We start from the raw sequence: 13,159 nt of genomic DNA, 5'->3' as shown, positions 1-13,159 counted from the left end.
CATTTTAGCAAAATATAATTCAAATGTTATGTGTTACTTTCCAAACACATCTACTACTTATGCAAACGTTTATCCCACTACAAACAATACAAAACTATGCTATAAGAAACAGAAAATATTACTTAATTGTTTACCTGGGTCTTTAGTCTATGATTAGCCCACCACCTCTTATCTGACAAGTGTTCGTTCATCACGTGACAGCCCCATACGCTTAACCAATGCAGCGTGAGCCGGAAAGAGAATTGATTAGTTCGTCTATATCGAGTCTCGGGTTTGAGTCGTTCGTTCATCACGTGACAGCCCCATACGCTTAACCAATGCAGCCTGAGCCGGAAAGAGAATTGATTAGTTCTTCTATATCGAGTCTCGGGTTTGAGTCGTTCGTTCATCACGTGACAGCCCCATACACTTAACCAATGCAGCGTGAGCCGGAAAGAGAATTGATTAGTTCTTCTATATCGAGTCTCGGGTTTGAGTCGTTCGTTCATCACGTGACAGCCCCATACGCTTAACCAATGCAGCCTGAGCCGGAAAGAGAATTGATTAGTTCGTCTATATTGAGTCTCGGGTTTGAGTCGTTCGTTCTTCACGTGACAGCCCCATACGCTTAACCAATGCAGCGTGAGCCGGAAAGAGAATTGATTAGTTCGTCTATATCGAGTCTCGGGTTTGAGTCGTTCGTTCATCACGTGACAGCCCCATACGCTTAACCAATGCAGCCTGAGCCGGAAAGAGAATTGATTAGTTCTTCTATATCGAGTCTCGGGTTTGAGTCGTTCGTTCATCACGTGACAGCCCCATACACTTAACCAATGCAGCGTGAGCCGGAAAGAGAATTGATTAGTTCTTCTATATCGAGTCTCGGGTTTGAGTCGTTCGTTCATCACGTGACAGCCCCATACGCTTAACCAATGCAGCCTGAGCCGGAAAGAGAATTGATTAGTTCGTCTATATTGAGTCTCGGGTTTGAGTCGTTCGTTCTTCACGTGACAGCCCCATACGCTTAACCAATGCAGCCTGAGCCGGAAAGAGAATTGATTAGTTCTTCTATATCGAGTCTCGGGTTTGAGTTGTTCGTTCATCACGTGACAGTCCCATACGCTTAACCAATGCAGCCTGAGCCGGAAAGAGAATTGATTAGTTCTTCTATATCGAGTCTCGGGTTTGAGTCGTTCGTTCATCACGTGACAGCTCCATACGCTTAACCAATGCAGCCTGAGCCGGAAAGAGAATTGATTAGTTCTTCTATATCGAGTCTCGGGTTTGAGTCGTTCGTTCATCACGTGACAGCCCCATATGCTTAACCAATGCAGCCTGAGCCGGAAAGAGAATTGATTAGTTCTTCTATATCGAGTCTCGGGTTTGAGTCGTTCGTTCATCACGTGACAGCCCCATACACTTAACCAATGCAGCGTGAGCCGGAAAGAGAATTGATTAGTTCTTCTATATCGAGTCTCGGGTTTGAGTCGTTCGTTCATCACGTGACAGCTCCATACGCTTAACCAATGCAGCCTGAGCCGGAAAGAGAATTGATTAGTTCTTCGATTGAGTCTCGGGTTTGAGTCGTTCGTTCTTTTGTCACTGTGGTGGTTTCCCTTCTTTCTGAAGAATCACGCTCAGAGCCTTGTGGGGTTTTGATGCCAGAAAATAGACTTTATTATAACAAGACAATAAAGCCGAGGAATTCTTCTGCAGAACAACCCTCTCGATGTTTTCTGAGTTTCTCTTTATATAGTCTAGTTTCTAGGCGTGTTCAGAACATTTCATACATGTGCATATTTCCTTTTTTGGCAATATTTATACATATGTTCTTCCCCTAGAGAGAAGGGGCTCCTAGACATGTTTAAGGAAAGAAGCCTTCTTTGTATTCCCACATATGTTTTCCATCATAAGGGTCTGAACCTTCCATCCATGCGAGCCCTTAACACACAGGCATATGCTTATATTGGAAATATAGCTTAATACACAAGTGGTTAAATTCACATTAATTATACTTGGTTAACTCATATTTTGACTAATAAAAATCTTCTACATATTCCCCCTTTGAGACTTATTAAGTCTCACATTTGCTTATTTTCACCCAGAATGCTACTTCATAATTCAGCCTCATCAGTTAACATTAACTAGCAACTAAATAAGTCACACAGTCTTATTACTAATGACTAGATTATGCAGCAGCATTCTGGCGGAGCAACAGGACCAAACCTCTCCCCCCACACTTGACTAGGGAGGAGTAAAAGATCCCATCTCCGTAACCCCTTATCTAATATAAAACAATGTTAAAAGCATGAGCATGTAATTGGTTCAGCACTTGCCTATGGTTGTCATAGTTATGTATAAAAGACAATAGAATTGAACATCAAAACATAAAAGTTGTAACATCACAATAACATAGTTGATCTTCAGCTCAGTATCGGGCCACCCTTGGGCTGAGGTTAGACTAGCTGTTACACCCAGGGTAAGGTTCATCTTTATACCTCTTCGTCGTTGTCATCGGAGTTACTGGAACTATCATCCGACGTTAGCTCATTTAAGTTTAGTTTGTTTAGCCATCCTTCATAATATTCATCCAGGTTCTTTTCTGTAATCATTCGACCATTATTTGGGACTTTTATCACTTCCATTTGCTTAACAGTAGCATTAACAATTAATGTTCGTAATATGGGTAATACACAACAAAATAACAATCCTCCTATTAATATGGCAACTCCTAAAAACATTCCCAGTTTAGCAAACCATGCTCCCCATGCTCCAAATTTCAGATCAAACCAATCCCAAATTTGTTTGTCTCTTCCGGCATTCGCTGTAACTTCAGCTCTTAATTTTTTAATTTTAATCATAACTTCGCTGAAAGCCCCCCCAGGTGCAGTATTGTTTGGTATAAAAGTGCAACATTGATCGCCAAACATGACACAAACTCCTCCTTTGTCTGCTAAAAGCCAATTAAGAGCTTGTCTGTTTTGCCATGTCATTCTACTAGTTGCATGCACTTGGTCTCCTAATAAGGTTAATGCGTCATCAGTATAATTGATAAATCTTTGTTGATTATAATAAATATAATTAATCCATTCGGTATTTTTGTTAGGTGTGATCCAAACAAATATTGACTCAAAACCTACTTTTATTTCATCTCTTGCCTTAAATTCATTGGGAATTCCTCTCGGTTGTCCAATTGAGTCTAAATATACATTGGGGTCTGGCTCATAACCTCTTCTAATTCTGTTGTCTTCTTTGTTTGTGCTTAGTTCTGTTTTCCATTGGGCCATGTTAATTTCTTGAAGTAATCGTACTCTAACACATATACCTTTCCATCCAATTGGTAAAGAAGGCAATAATAGCTCACCTCCACAGATCCAAAAGAAATCTGCTATTATTAATGATTGGTCCTCATATATTTCTATAGAAGGTAAAGCTATAGTTTGATTCTCACATTTTTCTGGTATTATTTTACTTCCCTTATTTGTTCCGAATGCTAAAAGTTCTGGAGCTCTAGAAGGAATTCCTGATTTCCAAGAATTTTTCTTATCTATATACCAACTAACAGCACATTTTCCCTTGAACCTGCCCACATCTTGTGTTCCTTTGGGTTTATGAAAACATTCATATTCTTGTTTATAATCTATGCTATACCATTTAGGAATCTCTACTTTCTGTTTTTCAATTTTCATATTTTGACTGACATCTGAATACTGACACCAAGATCCCCAGAGTGGTCTAACAAAATAATCTGTTAATTTAGAATTTCCTAACAACCCTAAACATTCAGCAAAACAATATGGTCTGGTAAAATCGGTTAAATGACAAAAGTTTCTCCCAAATTTTGCACATTTTTGATAATCATATGGATTTGGTACGGCTATCACTTTGTTTAACGGAGATTTGGAGCACAGCAAGCAATTTTCTTTCCCTGTTTCTCTAGCAGTAAAGGTTGCCCATCGGTACCACTCATTATTTTGGGCTGTGTCCCATAATTCGTCATTTTGACTAATGTCATCACCTTGGATATCATGTTCAACGTTTCTACGATATTTGTTTATCATTTGTTCTGTTGAGTTGATATCATTATCACTGTTGTTCAAAGGTTGAAAAGTTAATTGAAGGGAAGTCAGGTTGCTCTCCGTTGGTTGAGTTTGAACTTGCATTATTAAGTTCATTAGCCATATGATGGTTGTCAGTCTTATTCTCTCTCCTCTCCTGTTCATCTGACAGGAGGATGTGCGCTCCTTGTGAATCTTTTGAGTTTTCATCAGTTTGCACTTCATCTTGTGCCTCTGGTTTCTCTTTGTCGCTTTCTCCAGAATAGTCTGCTTGTATGTTGCTTTCTTTTTCCAACCTCCTCTTGGGAACTCTAGTACAGTGGTTTAGATGATACCAGGTTGTGCTTCCCTCCACTTGGACTGCCGTTGGAGTAGCTCTCACCACTTTGTAGGGTCCCTCTCTCCTGGGCTCATTCCATTTTCTCCGGAATACCCTCAAATATACTTGGTCACCCGGAACAACTGGTGATGTTGTCTCTGTTTCCTCTCTGGGCTCCTTTCTTTTTTCCTGTAAATAGATAGCTTTATGTATGGCAGTTAATTTCCTCATATACGAGCGAAGTTCCATTTGTAATTGCTCTAGAGGCGGTCCTTTGTAGGGACCTCTACAATAGGGCACAGGCATGGGTCGACCCGTAAGCATTTCATGCGGTGTTAAGTGTGTGTTTCTGTTAGTTTGCATGCGATAACTCATTAATGCAAGAGGTAATGCATCAAGCCAGTTAAGTTTAGTACTTTCACATATTTTGTTAATTTTGGCCTTGATAGTTCCATTAAGCCGTTCGACGCTCCCTTGTGATTGTGGATGGTAAATGCACCCTAGTCTCTGCTTTATTCTTAATTGTTGCAATACTTGTTTTACAGTTTTTTGAATGAATGCCGACCCATTATCTGAACTTATTTCTGACGGTATCCCAAACCTAGGAATTACTTCTCTTGTTAAAAATTTAATTACTGTTCCGGCTCCCTGATCTGCTGATGGCACTGCCTCCACCCACCTGCTAAATCTGTCTATGATCACAAGCATGTATCTTTTGCCTTGTACTCTCTTTATCATATCCACGTAGTCCATTACCAAATGTTTAAATGGCCCTTCTGGTATTGGTATATGGCCTATGGGTGTCGCTATTCCCTTCCTTACATTGTATTTGGCACAAACTTCACATGTAGACAAAAATTCATCCACCATTGCATGTAAATAAGGAGAACAATACCCTTGCTGTTTAATTTTCCTTATTACTTCCCCCTTTGCGCAATGGTCAAAACCATGCGCATCTGCAATGAGAATATTCAAAAGTGAAGTTGGTGCAACAATTTGTCCTTCATGTGAACGCCAGAGCTCTTGTGAGTCTTTTGTAGCTCCTCTGTGGTGCCACATGGATTGTTCATAAGGGCCTGCTTGTTGTTGAATTCGAATTATATCATCCAATTGAGGTTGAGGTTCTATAAGTACTACAGGTGCTAATACTGGTACCAGACATCCTGAAGCTTTTTTAGCCTCCAAATCTGCTGCATTGTTTCCCTTAATGACATAATCATGTCCCTTTTTATGAGCCTGACATTTTATTACTGCTAGTCTTTTTGGTAACATCATAGCAGAGATTAATTGACCTATTTGTTCACCGTGTTGGATGGGAGTCCCATCACTCTTTTTAAAACCTCGTTGTTTCCACACTGCTCCAAATAGATGACATACACCATGAGCATATGCTGAATCTGTAAAAATATTGGCTGTTTGTTCTTTTGCTAACTGACATGCAGTTGTAAGAGCTTTTAATTCTGCTAATTGAGCAGAACAAGGTTGTACACAATGTTGTGATATCACAGGTACAAATTCTTCTTTGTCCCTCTTCACTACTGAATATCCTGTATGATTGCCTTCATGGTCTCTAAAGCTAGAACCATCTACAAAGTAAGTTACTTCTGCTTCAAGGATAGGTGTTGATTCAAGATCTGGTCGTAATCTTGTAAATGCTAATGAGTCATTTACACAATCATGGGGTTTTCCTTCAAAAGCCAAAGGAATTAATTCAGCTGGATTAACAGTTTGACATCGTTTAATAGTAACATCGGGATATGTGAGTAGGGATGAATAGGCCAGAATTCGAGCTTGAGTCAGAACAAATTTCCCTTGTTCTATTAACTCAACAATTTTGTGATGTGTATAAATAGTTACTGGGTACCCCATGGTAATTGTGGATGCTTTTTCATAAGCATAATATACTGCTGCCAGGCCTTGCTGGTAACATGGTGGGTAACCCTGTGCTACATTATCCAACTTTGTACTGTAATAAGCTATTGGCTGTTTTTTTCTTCCACTACAAGTCTCTTGCATCAGTACAGCTGCTGCATAACCATCAGCTCTATTTGCCACATACAAATGAAAATCTTTAGAGTAGTCAGCCATTCCCAATGTAGGGGCTTGTTGTAGTTCTTTTTTTATAGTCTCAAATGCTAATAAGGCATCTGTGTTCCATTGTAATGGATTACTTAAATGCTGCAGTCCTGCTTGTTTCATGATTTCTCTCAATGGCCCTGTCTTCACTGCATAGTCTTCTATCCAGTCGGCACTAAAGCCAGTCATTCCTAGGAAAGTCATAATTTGTCCTACTGTTTGAGGCAGTGGTGTTTTACTTATGCCTTCTAATTGAGCTGGCGCAATAGCTCGCGTGCCAAATGCAATCAATCTTCCCAAGTATTCAACTTGAGGCTGGCAATACTGTAATTTGTTTTTGGACACTTTATGACCTCCTTGTGCTAATTTCTTCAAAACCTGTATAGAATCTTGATGACATTGTTCTAGTGATGTAGAACAAATAATCAAATCATCCATATATTGTAAAAGTGTACTGTCTATCATAAGACCTTCCAAATCTGCTTTTAGAATTTGATTAAATAAATGGGCCGAATGTTTATACCCTTGTGGGATTCTGGTATAAGTAAATTGTTTACCAGCATATGTAAATGCAAATAAATATCTACTCTCTTCTGCTAATGGAACACTGAAGTAGGCCGAACAGAGATCAATTACTGTAAAGTACTTTGCTTCAGGAGGGACATTCGTTAGCAGCGTGTGTGGGTTTGGTACCTCAGCTGGCATATCTTCTACGATTTCATTGATTGCTCTTAAGTCATGCACGAGACGCCATCTGTTTTTGTCTGCTTTTATCACAGGCATAATTGGAGTGTTACAATAACTAGTTGTTTCTATTAATACTCCTGCTTTCACTAACCCTTCAATAGTGTTTTTTATACCTGCTTCAGCATCAGGACGCAAAGGGTATTGCGATTTTCTGGGCAGACGTGCATCTGGCTTAAGTTGTACTCTCACTGGGTTTGCTGATTTTATTAATCCTATATCTGAGTCGTGTTGAGACCATAGTTCAGTTGGTACCTGTTGTTCTACTTCTTTAAATAATTCAGTGTCAGGAGTGTCTATCAATTCAGATGTTGCAGACATCTGCGTCAGCTTCTTGTGACTAATAACTACTTCCTGAGGTATTCCCAACAAACTAGTTGCACACAAAATTTTGATGTAATTTTTATCAGCTGAGTGAGATATCAACGGATGTTCTGTTGGTTCCCATTTGCTTTGTTCTGCTTCTTTCATCATTGGTCCTAAATCTTTTGCTTCCCAATTTTTTCCTACATATACTGCAATATGTGGGATAGAATCAGTTACATTGAACCATTTTTTCACAAATTCACAATCTGGAATATTTAAAGCTGCTCCCTGTTTACCTATTATTATGTACTGTGAGACTATTTCAATTTGTTGTCCTTTTGTTTCTTCTTGCCATTTTTGTTCTACTTTTTCATCTCTTTCAGGATCAAACATCATTGTGCAATGAAATTCAGATTTTGGTATCTGTGCTTCTGGTAACTGAGCTTCGATAAACTTTCCCCATTTATTGACTGTTTGTCTCACATCCTGTTCTATTTGTCCTATCCAATAAACATTTGCTTTTGGTTCTACAACCATCATCTGAGTCTCTACTCCAATTGTGTCTATATAGACTCCTTCTGGAGAACACCAAATATGTAGCCCCAATTTACATAATGCATCTCTCCCTAACAAATTAACAGGAGTCTGATTTGACACAAGAATGGGCATTGTTATGCTTTTATTTTTGGTTTGTAGACACACTGGGGCTGTCATTGGAATTAGCTGTGTTTGTCCCGAGAATCCTATTGTCTTTGCAAATTTTCCAGACAAGGGGAGATGTGAGGCATAATTTGTATTTACACAGGTAAAAACAGCGCCTGTGTCCAACATAACAGGTGTGTCTTTTCCCTCTATCTTAATTTGCAGAATAGGCTCTTGATCAGCTTTAGTTGTTAAAATTGGAAGCTGACCTTCCCCTTTAGGATTCTCTGGGCACCCTTAATAGCCTTGGTTGGGACCTCCCCAAGGGTTTACTGGGCCCTGTAATGGACCACGGGTGGGCTGCTGCCAACTCCCCCCCCTTCCACCCCGAGGTGGCTGTTGCCATGGATTGGTAGGACAATCAATTCTGTTATGTCCGAATTGCTCACATCCCCAGCACACTCCTGGAGGACCAGTGTACGGCTTGCCTCTTCCTCTCTGTCCTCTTTGTACTGGTTTTCTTTTCCATCCCATTGTCTCTGGTTGTTGAGTATAGACATTAATGATGGGTACAGGAGTGTGATGTGCATTTGGAGGGACCGCTGCAGATGGGCTCGGCTGAATAGCTGTTTGAGGAGTATTTACTAGAGACATCAATGACATTTGTTCAGATTCTTCCTTCTTTATTGGTGCTTGAATCTTTTTCTTGTTCTTTTTTGTCAGTTCTTCAAGTTGTAACTGAGTTAATTTTCTCTGTAGCTCTTTCTCTTGGGTCTTGAGCCTCTGTTCATTTTTTCTATGCTGCTCTACTGCATGGGACACATGGTCACAGAACTCTTTGTGTGTTTTAGAGTTTAAGCCAACCACGTCCTCTAGCCTGCTCTTTACAGCTTGTGGCATGGCATCAATCACAGCATTTCTAAACAGTGTAGCCATTAATGGGTCTCCTTCTGGATTCCCTTCAGTCTCTTGTTTCCATCTTTTTAGATGTCTTTGTACATATGAGGTCGGATTTTCTGCTTCCCCCAGCTGTTCTCCCTTTAATGATTTAGGGTCTAGTCTGATCGGGTACTCTGCTCGCAGTGCTTGCCATACTGCTGGACGGAATGCATCAAAAACAGTTCCATCCATGTAATGAGAGTCCACAGCTCTGTTTAGATTAGATGCTTGAAGAATTTCTTCCATCTTTGCCCCTCCCATTATTCTTGCCAGAAGTGCTTTAATGTCCCCCACAGCTAAAAGTTTGCCCATAGTTTCTTCTTCGAACACCTTAATCCACTTTCCAGCCCCCTCATGAATATCTGGGAGGCGAGTGACCAGCCCCTCGAGGTCCTGTGTGGCCCAGGGGACATACTGTCCCTGTGCACCCTTGATTAAAATTGGAAATTGTGCTGCCAGTGGTCTCAGAGCCCCTCTTTCTCTGCTCCATTTTCCTTTATCAAATGACTCCTCATCTTCATTCACATCCTCACTGCTGTCAAACAGCTTATTTCTCCCTCTATTCACTTTAGTTACCTCTTGAATCTTTTTTCCTGATTCTTTAATTTTCTCCTCTATTTCTTCTTCCATAACCTTTGCTTGTGCTCCCATTTCCCAATCCTTTCTCCTCATCTCTTCTAACACGTCCTCATATTCTGTTTTGCCTTCCTGGTTTGTTTTCATCATTTCTAATGCTATGCGTGCCTGTCTATAACAATCCATCGGTAAATATCCTTCACTCTCTTTTCCCTGTCGCCTCTTTGTCTTTATATCTGGTTCTTCTTTTTCTTCCAATTCTACTTGCCCTTCCATCTGCATTTCTCCTAACACTTCTACCGTACCCTTAAGGATAGGTAGCTGTCCCTTTGGGGGCAGATATGGGGGAGGTTTTGAAAACAACATTTCCTTTTTCCTTGTTTCTTTGTCTGCCTCCTTAAGCATCCTCCTTGCCTGTTTTATACTTTTTAATGCATCATTCCCTTCCTTTTTAAACATGGCTAACACTTCGTTCTCTTTTTCCCTTTTTGCTTCTCTCGTTTCTCTTTTTTTACTGCTACTTTTAGTTTTATAGTTTTTTATCAGAGTTTCCATTTCCTCACACAATGCTACATCAAATGTCCCTTCCTTTGGCCATTTTGTCATCATATTCTTAGTTCTCTTCTGCCATTTGTTTGAGACCTTATTTATCAATTCTTTACACAATGGATATTTTAATCCTAATAATTCCACCGGAGTGGCTGCCATACTTTTCTATAATTTTACAATCCAATAGTTAAGATTCTATATATATATATTTTTTATAGCTAATTAACTTACTATTTTTCCCACTTAATCTAACTATTTTATCCAATACTCTCCTCTTTATTTTGTGACCTGCATCCCTAAACTTAGTTTTTTTTTTATTCTTTCTGATGCATGTACACTTTCTGTATGAGTTAATAGTTTCAGCTCTATTATATATTCACTCAATATCAAAAACTACTAAAAATAATATTTATTTTTATTTTTCCTTCAATTCTTTTGTTCACCCTTGCAGGTTGATTTTTATTTGATTTTATTTGATTTTTTAATTTTTTACATAATGCCTAGATCTTACTTCTGCTGCTTTGATTTCAGAAATGTTCACTTTTTCAATCACACAGAACTCTAAAACGTACAAACATATAAAAGATCTTTATTGATACAAATGTTTCCTAATCACATTCACTCCTTCTAGTCCCTTTATTTCTCAGGGTTCAGTCTTTCATTCAGTGTCCCTTTATTTATATAGGGTTCATTGTTTAATTATATGCCCCTTTATTTTTTATAGGGTTCATTATTTAATTCTATGCCCCTTTATTTTTATAGGGTTCATGCAGTCAACCATTCCTCTCAGGCACGCACCAGCCTCGTCCCCCTCAAGGGAATTTCCAGAAGGGGGGCGCAGCTCCTGCACACCCAATACGGAATTTATTTATTTTTCATTCAACCTCAATCATTCACTCAGACACAAACATAGACACAGACACAGACAAAACTACACTTCGCTCCTCTTGAACGACCTGCGTCTGAACTGCTCACTTTTTTTTCTGATGCACTTCCTCAACACAGAAAAAACAGCTCCCTGCAGGATTTTTGCCTTATCTTAAGGACTTTGCGCGCTTTTCTCTACTTTATCTGCTTAACGTTTAATGTTATCTTCAAGGCCCATTAACAATAAACACAGATTATTACATGCAATTAGTTATTCTGGAATCAAAACCCCTTTTTTTTCTTTGTTCTTTAAATTTGAAGAGCAATTCTTAAGTGACCTTACCACCAAGGGCAGCCTAGCAAACAACACAAACCAATTATATAAGCAAAACTGCTTACCTGGTAGTGGCCACTCAATTTGTGTTGTTTGTCAAGCAAAGCCCAGCGTGGTCCTTCACCTTCTGCTCCTTTCAAATCCTGTTCGTGACGCCAATTGTGGTGGTTTCCCTTCTTTCTGAAGAATCACGCTCAGAGCCTTGTGGGGTTTTGATGCCAGAAAATAGACTTTATTATAACAAGACAATAAAGCCGAGGAATTCTTCTGCAGAACAACCCTCTCGATGTTTTCTGAGTTTCTCTTTATATAGTCTAGTTTCTAGGCGTGTTCAGAACATTTCATACATGTGCATATTTCCTTTTTTGGCAATATTTATACATATGTTCTTCCCCTAGAGAGAAGGGGCTCCTAGACATGTTTAAGGAAAGAAGCCTTCTTTGTATTCCCACATATGTTTTCCATCATAAGGGTCTGAACCTTCCATCCATGCGAGCCCTTAACACACAGGCATATGCTTATATTGGAAATATAGCTTAATACACAAGTGGTTAAATTCACATTAATTATACTTGGTTAACTCATATTTTGACTAATAAAAATCTTCTACATCACGTGACCACTTGCCGGATCAGTACATATCAAATAGGCTACCATAAAGTAAAACTGTATTTTTTGTATGTTGGATCATATTTAAGAATTATCATAAAATTATGAAAAAATTTGTGTAATAAGCATTTTCCTAGAAATAAAAATGGTCTGTTCATTTTTTTGAATGCAAACATGCCTTAAAGCATGTTCTAAAATATAGCCACAGTGTTATTTTAAAGCTTATTTATTTTTTATTTATTTAAAAAAGGCCTAGCTTATTGTGCTAATATATATATATATATATATATATATATATATACTTTTTTTTTTCATTGTTTAAATTAATTTGGGATTAGTTATTCTCTTAGCTAGAAAGCTTTTTTTTGGCACAAAAGTGTTATTTATTTTAAAGCTTATTTATTTTATTTATTATTAAAAAAAGCCTAGCTTGTTGTGCAGTATTTTGTTTGAGTTTTTTAAGGCTCTGTGGCTTTAGTATATTTTAATTTTCTTGTATTTTTTATTTAAATAGTTTAAATTAATTTTGGAATAGTTATCCTCTTTGCTATAGCTTTTTCTGGCACAAAAATAAACAATAAAAAACAATTCAGGAGTGTGTACCGAGTGTTAATGTCTAAAGTGTCATATGTTACAAAAGTATAGTAAGTAACACTATAGTCCAATCTAAAGGGTTAACTCAAAAGACATAAATACAACAAGGTATTGTATTTTATGAAGATTAGACTAAAAAAATAAAATAAAAAAGCATAACAAGTCAAGTCTGCTTTATTGTCAATTCTTCCACATGTACAGTACATACATACAGAGAACTGAAATTGCGTTACTCTCAGACCCTTGGTGCATACAGTTAACATTAAATACAGTTTAAACATATGCACATACAACTACACAGATATACAAATGAGGACGTTTGTAGACAAATAAAGAAAGAGATAAAGTGGCATAAGGCACATGGCAGAATAGATAGAGTGCAAACCAGTTAAATAAAACAAAACTGTGCAGATATATGTGTAGTGCAAGAAGAGGTTAACCAACTCGTTATTATCTTTTTTTACCACATGGTGTTATGGAAAAGAACCATGTGACAGAAATGAAAAGCAATAATTTGAGACCAGAAAAGCATCACATAACTGTAAGAGTAAATAATAATACTAATAA

At 38.3% G+C, this 13,159-nt stretch overlaps 1 protein-coding gene across 3 annotated transcripts in view; it reads right to left on the bottom strand.

Moving 5' to 3' along the window:
- Window positions 1-13,159, bottom strand: part of LOC306866001 (cytolytic toxin-alpha-like) — a 114,977-nt gene that overhangs the window by 26,775 nt on the left and 75,043 nt on the right. The window lies entirely within an intron of this gene.

This window comes from Barbus barbus (assembly GCF_936440315.1).
Source record: "Barbus barbus genome assembly, chromosome: 47".
NCBI lineage: Eukaryota > Metazoa > Chordata > Actinopteri > Cypriniformes > Cyprinidae > Barbus > Barbus barbus.
Note: the sequence above shows the minus strand (reverse complement) of the source record. Positions and strands in the feature narration are given on the sequence as shown.